This window comes from Stegodyphus dumicola, chromosome 11 (genome assembly GCF_044657685.1).
Source record: "Stegodyphus dumicola isolate Sdum_Otavi_A_Nest chromosome 11, ASM4465768v1".
In the NCBI taxonomy this organism is placed as follows: domain Eukaryota; kingdom Metazoa; phylum Arthropoda; class Arachnida; order Araneae; family Eresidae; genus Stegodyphus; species Stegodyphus dumicola.
Window position 1 is genome coordinate 115,119,369 of NC_140778.1, and position 19,122 is coordinate 115,138,490.

General features: G+C 34.3%; 1 protein-coding gene and 1 non-coding gene across 2 annotated transcripts in view; both read right to left on the reverse strand.

The window, feature by feature from the left end:
* The window catches only part of LOC118187283 (glutamate receptor ionotropic, kainate 2-like), an 826,434-nt gene that overhangs the window by 745,930 nt on the left and 61,382 nt on the right, over positions 1-19,122 (reverse strand). The window lies entirely within an intron of this gene.
* On the reverse strand, positions 10,328-10,400 carry TRNAT-CGU (transfer RNA threonine (anticodon CGU)). Its single transcript has one exon. It is a non-coding gene; the product is annotated as a tRNA-Thr (tRNA).

Consider the following 19,122-nt stretch of genomic DNA (forward strand, 5'->3'; position numbering starts at 1 on the left):
CTTATATACGAGTACTTTACAATGTTTAAAATAATTTCTAATATGTTGAACACTTCCCGACTAATAGTATTGAGAAGATAATAAATTTAGCATTGAGGACACATCAGTATGACCAAAACCCTTTTTCAAGCAGCGTTATGTAACATGGAAAGATCTCGGATTTGGGAAAACATACGAACATAGAACAAAAAATTTAGAATAGTCAATTTTAAGGTTGCCAATCATTTCTTAGCGCAGCCATTGTATTTTATTATATCTTACACACACATACACATATATATATATAATAAATAGACCTAGATTATATATATATATATATATATATAGAGAGAGAGAGAGAGATAATCTAGGTGTTCTAATCTCAACATTTTAAGATTCATTTATAAAATTTAGCAGCACTAGGCGCTAGCTTTGAACTTGTTAGTTTGTTAGTTCATTCCTAATTTTTGTAAAATGCTATTTCACTACTTTATTTAATTTCTATGTATATCTATATAAATAAGTAGTTTACCGTATATATAAACAAGAATTAAATACTTACAGCTAAATAAAAGGCTGACAACATTTCCACACCCTGGAACTATAAAATTCCTCCAAAGGGAAATTTGAGGTTGAGTATCCTTTTTCTAGTATGAAATCAGGATATTTTGAGTTTGTTTTGGTTTTGGTTTATATAATTATGGCAAAGCACTCTAGAGCTATCTGCCTAAGGACAAGAATGCTTTCATGGGGGACTTTCTAAGGGAATCTGGTTCGTATATACGTTACACATGAGGAAAAACCCGAAAACGCCCATGCAGCCAGCCCGTTTGCGGGATTCGAACCTTGAACCGAACTACCAGTGTTCAGCGACTTTACCGCTCGGCCGCTGGTGGGATCGAATATTTTGGGTAAAAGCTTCTCAAGTATCCTACGAAAATAGCCGAGCCCATTCGTGGTATAGCTGTCTCATTATTGACAGCGATGCACACGATGCAGCTCCAGGGGCAGTGACAGACTGATATTTCACTCATAGAAAGGAGGCGAACGGCACAAACATCTAAGTTTTACGCAGAGAAACCGCACTTAGGCAACGTTTGGACTATCTGTCATCATCCGTTAACCATTATACTCTTCAAGTCAGCATGAGTACATAGTACATTTTCATGGTACACGGCTCTTAAATTTCTCATGCATAAACTACAGTACGATAAGTTAAAGGTACGCAAACTCAGTTTCGTAACGGTCAAGAAATCACTAATTTATCTTTTAGCAGTTTATGCAGATATCAATGTGGATTTATAATCCACGATTTATTTCTGCGTTTGAAATATAATAAAAATCGACTTCGTACGCCTTACGATACAAAGCCAATGCCTTGTAGGTAAATTAGTTTCATATGATAATAGTGGTAGAAGCATTTTTTTACTAACTTTAACAAATTATAATGTATAGCAAAAGCCACTTAACACGAGCTTCTTTAAGGTCATTATGAACAAAATATGCACTCCGGCAGCGAAGTACATGATCTTATATGAAGTTTTATAGGTTAAGAGGACTCATACACCTTAAATCCCTCATGATCTTCGAAAATGTGACTGTTGCAAGAATTGGGATATTTTATTTATTTTAAAAGAAAATAATTCCAACGTTTTACAGCTGACTACGTAATATAGCTGCTTTGGAAACTAGTAACCAGAAAGTTTGTGTTGACACAAATATTTTTGTATTTTAATCTTCTTTGTCACAAAATATTTCGCCGTGTTTCCACCTTGCGCGCATGATATTTTACAAATGGCTAATGGTACATACTTGAAATTTGTTGGAATTCTTTATATGGGCACTCTTTTCTAACTGAACCAACAATCTGATGAATATTTTAATATTGAAAAATTTTATGGGCGAAAAGATTAAAATTTTTTTTAATAAAATACATTTTATAAACTCAACTCAAAATAAAATAAAAATTGAACATGAAATTTTTAGAATTTTAAGTTCACAGTAGTTTCCAAATGTTATAAAAGCTATATATTAAATATGGCATTAAATTATGAAACAGAATTTTATAAACTGTGCGCGCAAGTAGGAAACATGACGAAAAATGTTGTCACAAAGCGGATTAAATTATAAAAATATTTGTGGTAACACAAACTTTCTGATGACTATTTCAGAAAATAGTTATATTATGTAGTCAGCTGTAAAAAGGTGGTAGTAATTGCTTTTAAAATAAATAAGTTATCCCAATTCTTGCAACAGTCACCTATTCGAACATCTTATGGGTTTTAAAGTGTATGAGTCCCCTTAACGCGAATTTTTGTTAGCGCAAATTATGAATTGTTTTTTAGTTCGTATGCATCGGTAGACATTTTTTAGCAGGAACTCTCAAAGTTTTTTTATATTGTTCCTGTTGTTTCTCGGCTAAGGCTGCGTTCAGAATTACTTCATCCATTGAAAGCTTCACAGAATACACTGTATTCTTTCCAACACAGCCAGGACAAGTAATATTGCTCGACAATCGCGATCTTCGTGTCAACAATGAGCAACAAAAGCAATTTTGTGTTTGGACGCGGTTTTCTTATTCTTTAAAAATTAACTCATATGCCTGATATTAAATCTTGAATAATTCTTAATTAATCAGTTAAAATTAATATCTTCTTTTCTTCTTCCAATGAGGCCTACCAGTGGCCGAGCGGTAAAGTCGATGAACACTGGTAGTCCGATCTGAGGTTCGAATCCACGAACGGGCTGGCTGCATGGGCGTTTTACTGGTTTCCTCCATGTGTAACGTATATACGAGCCAGTTTCCCTTGGAAAGTCCTCCACGAAGCATCCCTTCCCTTAGGCAGATAGCCCTCGGGGCTTTGCCTTAATGACATAAACCATCTTCTTCCGATGATTGCCGGAGCGAGTTCGTATATTCTGTTATTTCTAATATCCAATAGGACACAGCCTACTAAATGAATAAACCCAGCTAAAATTTAAATTAATTGTGTTTATAATAAAATACATAGATTTACTGGATTGTAGTTTAGTTGCATACGAATTATAAGCTCGCTGCTACATGTCTTCAATATTAGAAAATTCTAGCATTATTGTTAGACAGTTCTGTAAATGGCGCTTTGGTAGCTTTCAGGACGCGACAACTAATGTTCAATTGCGCAAGCAGTAAGAAAGTGATCCATGGCCAAGAGGAAGATGAGAGACATAGATCTGCAAACAAAAATAAAAATCCTATAGGAAGTAGACCATGATGTAATAAAGAAAAGAACGATTGCCGAATAGTATGGAATTGCTAAATCTACCTTATCCGCAATACGTAAGAGGAGTGAAAAAATTCTTAATGCCGCTGCCTCTTTTCCTATGTTCCGGGAACATTTTTAAGCAATTTCTCAATGTTAAGTATGAAGATGTCTTCGTTTTTCAGAGTGGTGAGTGATTCAACTATATGCGCGTTTCCGATGTACCTTTAAGTGGACCTAAAATTCAGTCTGAAGCAAATGAGCAAGCTAAAAATTTAGGCATTCAAGATTTCAATTCTGGCACTGGTTGGGTACACCGGTTTCAAAAGAGACAGTTTTATCATTCATTATTTGTAATGAAGCGAATAAAGTTGAAGAAGAAGGAGCAAACGATTGCAGGAATATGACCAAGTTAGAGAAAGTATGCCTCCTTTTTCTTCCTCTTCAGATTCGAGTTAACCGGGGTTTACTGCATTAGCAATAATATTTTTAACAATATTATATACTAGCAATAGTTCTGATGATCCGGTTGTGGGGCTTTATTTAATTTACTTAGTAGTTAATTTCACTTTGAAGCAACCTTTCCTATCACTTCTGCTTTCAATGCACGCTTTCTTGCCAGAATGTAGATGAGTTAGCTAGCGTGTATTCAAATGAGGTAGAAAGAAGTTAGTATTTAAGAGAGGATTTTGGAGGGTGATTTTAGAGCGTGTTTTACCTACCTGAAAGCCACGTTGCTATCTTATATTTAATAACGATTAGCTTTCTCTGGCGTTAAGCGCCGAGTCAGATCCTGCCTGCGTGTTAAATAACCTATGAAAAGCCGTTAGGATAACTCAATTCCATTTAATTTTAGGTTACTCGTTACCTTTTGTTTTAAGCCAAAAGTGCTGGCTTTTGTGAGCACTAGTCAGTGCCATCTGTAAATCATAATTGAATTAATAAAGGGGCTTTTATAGGTTCCTCTGGACTTTGTCGTACTTAGACATAATTCCCTATGCAGTCTGTTAGTTTATGCTACATAAGAATTAGTTTATGCTACATAAGAATAGGAGATATCATACAGTGAAAATCTGATAATTGCTAAATGTTTTGCGTTGGCTTGAGCTTATAACCGTATGCCGTAGTTAACCTTATAACCGTACCTTGATCATTATTTCATGTGTATTTTTATCAAAAGGTATTTTAGTCAACTTTCTAAGCCCAGAATTTATTTTTACACAGAACAGCTACCATCAGTAAATAATTAAGCACACGAGTGCAAATGCATTCATATTGATTACAAAAGAATAAAACAAATAAAAAATCATTTTAAATTATATGGTTTTTTTTCCTCTGTCATAATATATTCGTTAATATGAGATCTAAAAAAATCTTTGGGCTGCAGGAAATGGCAGATTTCCAAACAAAAGTGTCCAGAATTTCCTGACTGGAGTGTTTTCAGTAAATGGCGTTTGAGAAAAGAACCTGAATTTCTGCTATTAGAAGCATTGTTCTGTCAAAGAACATGCCACAGCAGCCCTTTTTTTCTCTTTTTTCTGACCTTCTGACCCCTCTTTTCTATATCAAGATGATTCTGCAGAGTCAGTACTCTTAGACAGAGGCCAGGCTTTTCAAAATGACAGTATAATTTATTCGTAATACCAATGTATGACAGATATCGAAATACATATTCTATCAGTACTTCCAGCAATGTCAGGAGGTCCAGAATAAATACATTTTCTATAAACTTCGAAGGTAAGACTGTAATATTTTTTTACATTTTAAATAGAAATGTGCTGTAAGCATCTTTATTGAATGTGTTTAACATAAGACTATTGCAATAAGTAATAGTTCCACTTAGTTTTAATAAATGTAACGTAAAATACAAAATTAAATTCTTTGCTTTAAACTCAATTAGAAACGAAGTAATTTTTGCTACCTACAGTCCATCCGCTGGTAGTACGATCTTAGTTAGTAATGAGCAAACCAAGACCATTTAATTCCATTCGACAGACGTATGACGTAGTGTGTGTGTATTTAATTATGGCAAAGCTCACTAGGGCTATCTGCCTAAGGGGGAGGGATGCCTTCGTGGAGGACTTTCTAAGGGAAATTGGCTCGTATACACGTTACACATGGGGAAAACCACGAAAACACCCATGCAGCCAGCCCGTTCGCGGGATTCGAACCTCGGACCGAACTACCAGTGTTCAGCGACGTTACCGCTCGGCCGCTGGTGGGCCGTATGACGTAGAAAAACACCCATTTGATGATATTCAAAAATTCACATGTAATAGCATTTTTATAATGGCATGTACTCGTATAATGATGTAACATATAATGTTAGTTGCATGGATACCATTGATTAATAACTTTAGTTCCCTTTATTAAGCTATAATGAGTTAAAAACATAAAATACATTATAAAAATATCCAATTTTGTGAAACATCAACCAGTCTATTTGATTCATTCTGTTCATTGCTTGCGGAAAAGTTGACAACCTGTTTCTTTAGCTATTCTGCATCGCCCAGATTTAACACTTTCAAAGCTTTTTGTAACATCTGTCTCATAACTCCCGGAACACAGCATGCAGTTATGCATGCTAATCGCGGCGTAAAGAGGAACTTGAAACTTTTATGTTTATGGGAGAGAAACCTTGTTTTAGATCATCTAAAGGGGCAGTTGCTTATTTCATTAAGTTTAAATTCCAAAGAAGGAATGCCTCCATCGCTCTTCTCGGAACATTGGTTCATATTCACTCCATATTACGGAAACTTGATTACGCAAAGCACACGAGGGCTATCTTCTTAAGGAAAGGCATGTCCTCGTGGAGAACTTTCTAAGGAAACACATACACGTTGCACATGGGATGGGGAAAATTATGAAAACACCCATACGCTAGCCTGTTCGAAGGGATTCGAATCTCAGAGCGAACTCCCAGTGTTCAGACTTTACTGCTCAGTCGCTGTCAGGCCGAAAGAAACCGAGAAAATATCCTCGAGGACAGTTCTTTTGGATTTAAATCTGCGTCACTTACAGAATTATGGATATTTACCTTTGCTTGGTGTGCGAGCTTTCTCAGGGAAACTCATTCTCATCCAGGCACGAGGCAGAGTCATAAGAGCATTTAAGGTTAGTAGCCGGGATCAACTGGCTATTGTGAATTTTCATATTTTCCCTGAAGGCAAGGTAAATAGAAGCTAATTTTCGTTAGGAAGGCCTCTAAGAAAGCACTCATCCTCTTAAGCAGATAATCCTACAGATAATCCTTATGTGTTGTATCCTAATCAAATAATACAATCCAATTGAATTGTATTCAGGTTGCACATGGAAGAAATCCCGAAATTTTTATGAATCCACTTTATTTGTATGGATATTTTATTAATATAAAATAATGTTAATAACATTATTCATATAGCTTTCCAGGTTGAATTATGAGCATTTAAAGAGGTGTTGTCTATTTGGTCACTGACAAACGCTTTTTCTATTAGGAAAATATTTCGCTTTGCGTATTTGAGTCTGAGATTAAAACTACTGAGACATAATGGACACAGAATATTTATTCAAAGTTACTTTTTAATATTTAACTTAATACTTCTTTCATACACATGCACTGAAATTTAGTATTACTTCTCTAATGTAAAGTTAATGTGTACGCCTTCATAAAATATTGCTTTGAATTGTTAGTTCAAACATAATAATAAAGAATATTCATTTGTATAACTTATTTCTAATTTTAATATTTAAAGTGAGACTTACAAAAAATTCCTAATTATATGTAAGCTAGAATTTTAACTATGTTAGCCACCGATTTCCCAAAACGTGAGTCGAATTCCGTACACGCTGTACACACAGACATGGAGGGGGAAAAAAAAAAGGCAGTTCTATATATCCCGTTCTATTGGGCCGATTGTAGAAATTTGACTTGCGTTTTTCATATCTCTGCAACAGAACTTAGGATATATATCAGATATGTATACAGTATTGTTTCAATACAGGTATTTTAACCCAAAAACCAAGATTTTCCGACGTAAAACACCCATGTTTTTCCATGTTTCAATTCTACGAATCAAATTATACCAAAGTGCTAAGTGTTTTAAAAATTGCACAAGTCGTTTTTAAAAACTTAGCAATCAAACCTTTAGCACCTCAATGTTAATTCAATTTGGTATACATTTATCAATATCTCTTTTTTTATCACACTTTCTTGATTCCTTTCACTGTTCGAAATTTAGGTTCAACCCAAATAAAATTCTCGGATATTTTTTATTTACTGTTTTTTCTGTGTTTTTGTAACATTTATAATTTTTTTATAAAGTCTTTTGAGTAATAATCTATTAAATGTTTACCATAACCTTAAAGTAGATGTATTTCTAGGCATACCTGCAAAACATTAGAGTTTTTTATTCAAAATTTCAAAAGATGAATTACAGGAATTTATATACTGGCGTGTTTGAAAATTTGGCTTATTTGTTATAAGCAATAATAACGCCAAACGTGCTTTACGCAGCTTGTTAAATTTATTTGAAAGAATAAAGGAAGCTGCTTTTTTTATGCTCGTGCATGATGAAAATATTGAAAGAGAAGCAGGTTGCATTAAATTAAAAATTTAGCCACTTGTATTATTCTTGACGAAAACTGAAAAAAGTGCTCCAAGATAAATTTTTAAATTTCTCGCTCCAAGATAAATTTTTTAATTTTTCTTTTATCAAATTTTACAAATTTTAATGTTTGAGCATGATTTGAGTCATAGAATCGAAATATGGAAAGCATTCGGTATTTCTTTTCAAGAAAAAGTCCTATTTTGAGCACCTATTTTAGGACAATGCTATATGTAAATCTAATACATGTCCTAAGTCGCGCTTTCCAGACATTAAGTACGTAAGTTAAATTTCGTTAATCGGCCGAGTTGAGAGGAGATATATAACTGTTCTAATTTTTTTTACAAGGTGTACATTCATTAGAACCAAAAATGAATAAAAAATGCGTTGATTGTTGTTAGTTAATAAAGTAAATATTTAAATAATTTAATAGGAATCAATTTCTTAGGATTTAGATTGCAATGGATTAATGCAAATATGGCAAACACGCACTATCTACCTAAACGACGGGCATGCTTTCGGGAAGACATTTTCACTCTATACTTGGGGAAAACCATGAAATTAATCTTCGGGGAAATTTGAATCTTAGTCCAGGTACCAGTATTCAGTAGCATTACCTACTCGGGCCCACCAGCGGCCGAGCGGTAAAGTCGCTGAACACTGGTAGTTCGGTCCGAGGCTCGAATTCCGCGAACGGGCTGGCTGCATGGGCGTTTTCGTGATTTTCCCCATGTGTAATGTGTATACGAGCCAGTTTCCCTTAGAACGTCCTCCACGAAGGCATCCCTGCCCTTAGGCAGATAGCCCTCGTGTGCTTTGCCGTAACTCAACACACCATTACCCCCTCGGCCATTGATGGACCTTCGGTTTCTTAAATTTTTTCATTTTTTAATAATATTGCTGTGCCGGGAAATGAAGAGGTACGCGTGTTACGAAATGTATGAAAAAATAACTGAAACAGAAAATATTCTTGACATTTTGACAGCTTTGTACATAAAATTTGCGAAACCCGAAAAAAAGGTTTTAAATATTTTTTTTTCATTTTAAATTCGGGGCGAGTGTTCTAGTTTAGAAGTTTTACGATGTATTGCGACCTCTCAATTTTATGATTGGCTTCAGGAAAAGTTTTGGATTTTACGGCTTTTCATTTGCTTCAATGCCTGAAAAGTTCATTTTACGATCTTGCGTCTTTTCAGAACTACGAAAGTAGAACATCACATTGAAAATGAGAAATACAGAGTCGAAGAAGAAAGAAAATAAACTGAATATTTGATGCACATGAAAAACTGTATAGTTAGTGGTGATCTGAATATACATCGACAAATTGCGCCTTACAAATGATACCATAACACTGAAACGATAAAATTTTCATTTCTTTATATATCTTTATCACTCCTGTTCTACTTTTCATTCTGAACAAATATTGATACTTTTAACAGAGAAAGCACTAAACAAGCTGAAAACCATTGACAATAAGCTTGGAAATTTCTAGCATCTTTTAAGTGGTTATTTCCTTTAGCTGTAAGCACCTATTTTAGGTCGGAATCTGTTAAAAGGGAAACACATAATGAATTGGATATAAATCTGTGATTTTGCATCAAGTATGACGAAGTATATAGTATGTAAGAATTATGTTAATTTTATTAACAGTTAAATTTTAAGTTAAAGTTCCTTTCCTGTCAAATTCTAAACTTCAACTTACTACTTCCGGCCAGAACGTAGTTTTAGAATCATTCTGAATACTTAATGAGGAGGAGAAGTCTACATGCAGAGTTAGAGAAGATCGGCCTTTCTGATTTACGCGCGTTTGACCTTTGGGTTACTCTCTCTCTCCCCTCTCTCTCTCCCCCCCTCTCTCTCTCCCCCCTCTCTCTCTCCCTCTCTTTCTCCCTCTCTCTCCTTCTCTCTCTCTCTCTCTCTCAACGCTGTTATTACGCTTGGCAGTACTCAGGCCCTTGATAAGCTTCGTAGGCAAAGAGAGTTAAGGGGCCAACTCGATCAGAATCTTGAAAGCTTCGGCTATATTTCTTTAGTTAATCTTAGTTTTAGTTTAATTTTTAGTCTCTTAAGTTCAAGCCCAAGTTTCGGCTTTGATTGTACACTCCATGACGGAGTTCTGTAAATCTTATTGGAATAATAAAGGGCTAGTTACCCTTCCATCTTTGTGTTTCTTGTTACACGAACTTAAGCGATTATTCGCTAACTAGTTCTTAAGATTCGTCACTTTCTACAGCAACTGAGAATTACACTAGTGAGAATCTTACAAGTATGTAAGATTCTCACTAGTGTAATTCAGATTCTCACTAGTGAGAATTTATTTTCACGACGGAGTAAGAATCAATATTTACATCATAATGTTAATAACTTGAGATCAATAATTCTACAACGTATGTAGAATCAACTATTTTTTTACAAATTCCATAATTCAATTTAAATGTAAAAAGTGGGAATATCATATAATCAAAGGTAAAACACATTGTAGAGACATTATGTTATTTCGAAGCAGGAGAGATGAAAAATTAACAATGCCCTCGCCGGGAATCGAACCACGGACCTCTCGAATACGCGTCGAGCGTGCTGACCACTGCGCCACGAAGGCACACTAAGAAGGCGGGAGAAATACCGTATAACATAATGAAAAACAAAACTTTAAAGGTTTCATATTTTAACAGTTCAGTCATATTTTTATCCCAAACACCTCGATTTCACATTCTTACGAGAGTGGAGGTATTTTCACCAATGCGAACAGTGATTTCGTGGTGAAAGAAATTGCAATCACCGTACGCTGTGATTATTTGCAACCGAAATCTAACTTGTGCGGATTAGTTTACTTTGACACAAACAACAAGCACAACCGATTTCTGTTTGAAAATTCGGAAATCTAAATAGGATTAATGGTGCCAATAATGGGCATATGTGCTATTTTACTAATCTTTCCCTTGTCCTGTCATACTCTGCGTACACATGTAAGTTTCAGAACTCTCAAATTCTTTTTTAATTTAAGCTGAGATTTTAATGAATAGCACTGTAGATTTGAGATTCTTTATGTTTATATGAATGAAAGGTGTTGTCAATGAAATATGTAAAATAGAAAATAAAAATTTCATTTTAGTAAAAGGTTATTTACTGCTCAATTCGACGAATAAGAGCACATGTTCTTGTTATGACAATTGGTAAAATATAACAAAAAATATTACATTGACTTTTAATTTAACGAAACTTATTCTTAAAATAAATATTTTATGATCCATTTTTAAAGAGTCTCTTTTGCGTTTAAAACAAATATCCTTCTTTTTTCCTTTTTCATTCGGTTTTGTTGTGCTCGCATTTTTATGAATATATCATTTGCTTGCTCTAAATAATGCTTCCAGAATTGCAAGCTTTTAAGTGAAAATTATGATTGTTAAAATGATTTAACTGTATAATTCTATATATACAAATAACAACAGCGATATTCATAGTTTTGAATTCCCTCATTATCAGAAACTTCTGACTTGTGTAAATTTTAATATAATTACTATCCGAAATATTTCCATAAATATTATGTAATGTACTTATTTAGATTATGAAAAATATATGCAACATACGCGAAGTTCAAAAGCAATATTTACAATGCCTTTATTAATCTCTGATCTTCATTTATAACCCAAGAAATATATATAACCCGAAAAATGTACACGTAGAATAATTTTATAGACACATAAAAAAAATCTGAAAGCTTTCAGATTTCATATAACGCCCGAAGTGGCTTTTTTAAACAACAACAAGTTTGTTAAACAACAAGAAGTTAAATTTTTACCAAATTAAAAATGCACAATAAAATAAAAAAGAGCATATCTTTAGAATTTCCGACACACAGTCTAGCGCGATGGAGATAAAAATGTTTTTTTTTTCATACGTTATTGCCATTGATCACTTTGAAATCGTTGAGTTTCTTAATCAACAATAAGTTAAAGTTTTACAAAATATGAAATAAATTCCGAATTCCTAATTCCAAATTTGGGCATTCAGATGCCCATATTTGAGTGGAGACTACGTTATTCAAAATGAAAGAAACATACATATACATTAACGCATATTCTTCGTTATTTAATTTCTTTAAATATAATACAGGGATCTAATATTTGGTGGTAACAGTCTGAAAAGTGATTCAGACTCTTATAGTGAACCAACGCAAAATGCCAAAAGGAAATTAATAGCCCTTCTAGGCAAATTGCCCTTTCGGCCTAATGATGTAAGAGTGAAATGTTATTCAACCATATCCGCATCATATTAAACTAATAAAAATAAATAAGGGCATGATTTTATTTTTAAATCCATCAAAATAAATGTATAATAAAAATTTCAGCATTGATGTGGTAAAATCAGAAAAATATTAGCGATTAATTATGAAATCTTACCAAAATAATAAATGGGTTTAACTTGAAGCTTTTTTTACACGTTTTAGTACTTTCTTCAAGTTGACACAGTTCTTACTGACTATAGACATTTTCGAAACCTCTTAATCACTCTGGACCGTAATAATTTCAGAATCGAGTGCTTGTGGTTGTGTGTTAATGGCGCTGATCGCTATGTCTCTGAATATGAGCATGTTAAATAGATAACTCATTAACGCACACTGGGCTGCTGTGCGGAAACATGGATTAAAATATAGCAGTAGACTGGAAAAATCAATGCAGCATTAAAACTCTCTTCAGTGATAGAGTCCGCTCTCGTATTTAACTTCTTAACACCTAATTATGCGCAGGTATCATATTTCCTTTCAATAAATGATGCTTGACCATTTCTGGACCATCATTTATTGGAACATCATTGGTCCGGTTTGAATGATTGTGGATAATTAATTATCCTTTAAGTTGAGTGTACAGGTGAACCATGACATAGTCGTGGATCAGTCCATCCAGACGAGTTAGTAATTAGTGACCCTGAGAACTATACTGAAATGCTCGGGTTCGAAACCGCAGAAGGCATGGATGATTTTGAAACGCATATTGTTCATGCAGCAATGGGGCACTCAAAAAGCACAGTAAGCCAAGATCTCTCTTGAGACTGTGGATAGGGGGAGAAAGGCGGGGGACATTCTGACTGCCCCCCTTGGATGATCTTCTTCGTAATTCCAAACTTGGGCGGAAACTTAGAAGGGCTGGGCGATTTCTAATATGCCTACGAGGATACTAGGGTATGGGAATGATTCAACCAGTACGTGTCTTTCCAGAAGCCGAATTGAGTAAACAAATTTCATTAAATGGCAGTTACTAATATTTACTTATAGTAAATTTATACTTATAGTAAATATTAATAATTCTGGGTACATACTCTCTCTGAATAATTGGTTCGATACCTGACCTAAATAACACTTCTTTTTGCAACAATGGACTTGCTAAAATGCCATATTAGGTGATCTTAAATGAAACCATAACATGCTTCTCTTTATATAACCGGTTAATCTACACTTCTGAAAAATTGCTCAGGTACTTTAAGATATTAAACTCCGAAGGACTAATATTCTATTAAGAGTTTGTAGAGTCATTAGGTTATTTCGAAGCAGGAGAGATGATAAATGAGCAATGTCCTCGCCGAGACAAACATTCTATTAAGAGTTTGCAGAGTCATTAGGTTATTTCGAAGCAGGAGAGATCACAAATGAGTAATGTCCTCGCCGGGACTAACATTCTATTAAGAGTTTGTCATTAGGTTATTTCGAAGCAGGAGAGATAAAAAATGAGTAATGTTCTCGCCGGGACTAACATTTTATTAAGAGTTTCTTCAGTCATTAGGTTATTTCGAAGCAGAAGAGATGAAAAATGAGCAATATCCTCGCCGGGACTCGAACAAAGGACCTCTCGAATTTGAGTCGAGCGTGCTCATCACTACACCACGAAGGCATGCTAAAATGGCGGGAGAAATACCTTATCAGTTTTATATAAGCAGAGCCCTTTGCAGCATAGGCCTACAAGATCCCAGCCTATAGCTCAACACTTTTAGAGGATATCCGTATCATATATTCTCATAAACCACACAAAGTACTATTAGAGAAAGTAAGTAGGATTAGAGAATTCATGAAAGTAGGATTAGAGAGTAAGTAGGATTAGAGAATGGTAAAGTAAGTAGGATTAGAGAATTCATGAAAGGCTATTAATGTTAAGACACCAGCTTTGCTTAACAGAACCCTGTAAAGACTTCGCCAGATGAGGAAATGCTTTCCTTACAGATAACTAATACAGGATACTTAATGTGATAACTAACACTTAGGTAGCACGTACATTTTAATGTTCTGCTTCTGAAACAGAATAAACGATAGAGATAACTATATGTGTCATTCCCGTTCTGTTTAACATATGAGTTCACCAGAAAATTGTTATTTTTAATATTTGCTCTAGAAACGTAGCATGAAACTTTTTCATTTCAATTTACTTTATTCCGTTTCTCTACATAACATAACTGAAGACTTACCAAATCACATTCGGATACTACCACTCACGATAAAATACCCATAAAATCACCTAAATTTTTCAATAAAGCTTTTGTAGATTATATCGAAAACGATTCTCTTTAATGGCATAACAGTTAAAACGCAAAACATGATCTGGCGCGTTTTATTTTTATAAACATGGTGAAACTCTCCCCTCGGGTAAACATCCATTCTTTTTTTTTATTTCTTCCACAATCAAACCGATGCATCTTCACGTACGTGGTTAGTCCCTTGCTATGATTCGTTCTCAAAAGAGTACACGAACCTTTTCGAAAGAAAATCGAGATTGGCTCTGGATCTATTCCATGAATTTTCTCGAGAATCTGGAAATTTTAAACGTGAATGTTAAGCTTTATAGTTGTGTAAGTGCATTTTGGAGATGATTCTGCTTTTAAGTGAATTAGAGCATTTGTTATAGACTAAAATGGATTTATAGTGGATATTGAATGAAAATGAGTCGTATTTCAGTTACTTTACAGTCAGTAAATTCCAAACAGAAAGACAATCCAACGAAAAAGAATAATTCGGTGATTCCTTTCCTCTCAGGTGAATTATCACAAACTGGTTATCCTTCGATTCGCTGAGGAATCGAATAGGGAATTCGCGAAGTTCATTACAATATGAACTGCAGAAGGAATGAGAATGGAAAAATTCAGAAATACAGAATAGATCTAACTTTGAAGTTGGAAATACATTTTGGGATTTGCTGATGAGATTAAATGAAATTAAATAGTCAATAAGTATTATTAAATAAGTATAAATTATTCTACAAGGAACAATTTAGCTGCTAGTTTTTGCCGATGACATTGATATCATTGGACGTACTAGACGGACTGTTGTAGAGGCATTTGTCTCGCTTGAATATGCAGCAGGGAAGATGGGCCCAACCATTAATGCGGATAAAGCAAAATGTATGATGGTAGCAAATAAAATCATGGACCTATCCTCTTTGAAGGTCAACAACTATACTTTTGAATCTGTTAAGCACTTTAAATATCTGGGTATAGTAATTTCCATCTCAGATGGCAGTAAAACTGAAACTTAAAACAGGATATCTATGGCCAACAGATGTTTTTCTGGACTTAGAAACCAACTTAAATTCAAATTAAAATAGCATAAAACCTAAAATAAATTTATATAAGATTTTGATAAGATCTGTATTCCTGTATGGAAGCGAATGCTGGACACTGAACAAGACAAAGGAAAGTCTACTGCTGACATTTGAAAAAAATATTCTAAAAAAATTTTCGGACCGGTGAGGCAAATTGAACTGTGGAGATTATTATGTACTCAGGAAATCTCTGAGAAATATAATGTACCTGATATTGTCAAACGTGTAAAGGTATCTCGCATTAGATGGCTAAGCCATAGTTATAGATATGATGGTGTATTTCCTACTAAAAAGATAACCTTCTCGAAAATAGGAGGAAGCGACGAAAAGGAAGACCACCTACTAGATGGCTGGATAGTGTGGAAAAGAATTTGAAGCTGTTAGGCGTAAACGATGAGAAGCTGTGCCGCTGGATTGGGTCAGATAGAGAAAACTTAGGGAAGCAGTCTTGGACTCTAGCAGACTGCAGAGCTCAAGAAGAATGATATTAAATAAAGATTAAATGAAAATGGATAAATTATTTCATTATTTTATTTCACAACATAACTCAAACTTAGCGTAACAACGAGCAATGAAGTTACCAAAATAAATCAACACATGAAATTAAGCAAAAGCTCCACTGTACACCATGAATATGTTTGTCGTTGCGATTGTGGGTAACGTTATAGAAGAATGAAATCGAAGAAAAACGAAAAAGATAAAGAGCATCCGGAAATTCCAAGAATTCTACTTATTGTGAAACAAGTGCGAGAAGCAACAAGTTTACCGAGATTGAGCTGCTCAGATACAGATGGATATGATAGTACTCTTCTTAATAAAGAAAAAACGTATTCCTGAAACATATAATGAATAAACATATATTGACTGAGTACAGTATTCTCAAGATACGTGAAAGTAGTTTTCGCTAGTTTGTTCTAGTTTTCGAATTTAGAATTACATTTTTCCTGCTGTAAAATATCAACTGAAAAACAAATAAGGCCTCAGAACGTCAAACTCAGCATCCCAGGTAATCGAAGTAGTCATCATTGTGGAATAAAAAAATGCATTTTCATACTCAACGATATATTTAAAAACGGTAAATACATAAAACATGTATTAACACTGCTATTCTCTTAAAAACAGGAGGACTATAACAATTCTCAGATAACAGACGAGTACTTATTATTTCTTCCCCATCAGCTGACATATTTTTCTGGCAACAAGCTCTCGTATGTTTTGACACAAGCCACCGTAGCGAGTTTCAATACATTGATGTGTTTATTTTCTAGAAGAGAAATGAGAACCGCATGCAGGCCGCCGACGACGAGTTTGACATTCGTGTTAGAGAAAAAAATGACTTAAATTGTGGAAAGGAATTGAAATGAGATGCTTCTATCAATAATAAATTAACAAAAATCAAAATCTTAAAAATCTCTCTAAAAAGTTGCTTTTGTGATTAATGTAACCACGTCAAATCTTCATTGAAATATTTATTGAGATGAAGATAAAGGTAGATTCATAAATGGAAATAAAGATAGATTCATAAAGAAGAAGATAGATATAGCTGTACCGAGAAGACTATTAACGAAAATATCTATATTTCTGAAGAATTATGGTAGAAAACTGACCGAGCAGAAAAGAATCTTTGAACATTGGTGGGTGAACTGAATTTCAAATCACGGATAAAATGTATATTTTTACAAGCATTTAATGTGAACCCAAACTATTTCTCCTAAACATTTCTTTTCTAACCTATTTCTGCTTTGGTAGATATGGGCACCCATACTTTGCCATAAGACTTTTAGCCATGCTGGTGACTTTTGCAACCTTCATGTGTACAGATATATTTTTATCGGTAGTAGAGATTGTTTTACTATTCACCCCCGGAGTCTCCTCTGGCGGCTTGTCAGCAGTTTTTCCACTCGACTGTGTGTCTTGAGACCTCATGTTGGCAATTGCCAGGACATCTAGTTATAAAGTATTTCTCCCGCCTTCCTAGCATGCCTTCGTGGTGTAGTGGTCAGCACACTGAGCCGGTATTTCAGAGGTCCGTGGTTCGATTACCGGCGAAGGCGGTTGCTAATTTTTCATCTCGCCTGCTTCCAAAAAAATACCTAATGTCTGTACAGTGGCGCCCGAACTAAAAAGGTGTTGGATGATGACTCTCCACACCCGGATTTGGCGATTGGGTCCCCTAAAAACCCCAGTCGCCCTTTAAAAGGAGAAGTATATAAACTATTTCTCCCGCCTTCCTAGCATGCCTTCGTTGTGTAGTGGTGAGCACACTGAGACGGTATTTCAGAGGTCCGCGTTCGATTCCTGGGGAAGGCGATTGCTTCCAAAAAAATAATTAATGTCTGTACATAGTTTCTATAGCTCAATTTGGAACTTGGTAATATATTCCAAGGCAGTTCTTCTAACACCTATAAATATCTTGTAAATTTATTTTTTGGCGCGTCTAAAAAATTGCAGGGCTGAAAGGTTTAGCTAAATACCAGTCAACCAAATAAATACCAGCAGTGACATTACGTAAATGAACTACCAAAATTATCTTTTGGTAATTTTAATCGATAATAAATTGTTTGAGTTGGAAGAAATCAATGTTTTGTTCACATCTACATTTCAATTTATGAGATAGTGAGAAATAAACATCCAAGTTTAACTAATACTTTTTACATTAATACTATTTTTCCTCACTGGTTATTACTCACTTGAATGATGAATTTGACTAGGAAACAATAATCAATTTTGGAAGAAGAAAATATTTTAATCTAATCGAAAACACGTGTATTGAAATTTCAGCTATGTATGCATCTCTTTATGCAAAGGGTAAATAAAACATTAAATTAATTTTGGGGGAATTGCAATCTTATTAAAGGATGTTGCTTTAAATATTCACCCTAACTGTACATTTTAATCAAATGAAGACTTCTCTAAAACAATTACTTTCATCTTTCCATTTCAATTCTTTCCTTTTTTAAATTCCTTTTCTTTGAAATCCAATATTATGTTTCGAAACGCATTTCGTTGATTGTTTTCAAAAACTCATCCAGCGTCCTCATGGAGATTCCTCGAGAATAAAAGGAAAATTTTTTAAAGAATTTTCATTATTATAATGGTTTCGAAAACGAAATAAAAAAGATAATGCACTTTATTCTTTCGACTTTCTTTATGTACTTCCCGGATGCTAAAAAAGAGAATTTCGCTCTCTACTTCAGCTGTCTTCAAAATTATGCAAAAGATTTTAATTTTATTACTATTTATTAATTACTTAAATACTTCTAAATTTTCATTCCACGGCGCATCGATAATTGATCCTTTTATCAAGCATATACGACGTCATTCTATTAAGAATAAACAAATACAAAATGTGGAGCTGAGTTCTCTTCATTGATTGGAACAAAGTGCCTAAAGCAGAATTGGAATTCAGTGCACAGTAATTGTTCGTTATCAGCTCTGAGCGCTAGAATGGATCTCATTAACACAATGGCAATAAATCTAACGGAGGGGAATTCGAAGTTCTATTACAGTAATTGCTTACATAAATAGTGTTATCGCTAAAACTGCGTAAGCCGACTGATCTATTCATTTTATTTCAGCTAGCATTCCTCTTCACTTCGGAAAACAATTACAGATGAAGACGAAGAAAATTTATCCTCTTTTAATTAATATATTGAATCATAAGGTAGTCAAAGAAATTGAAAGTGGATTAGTAGTATATTTGAGAGGGAAGAAATATATCAAGCATTTCAATTTGCA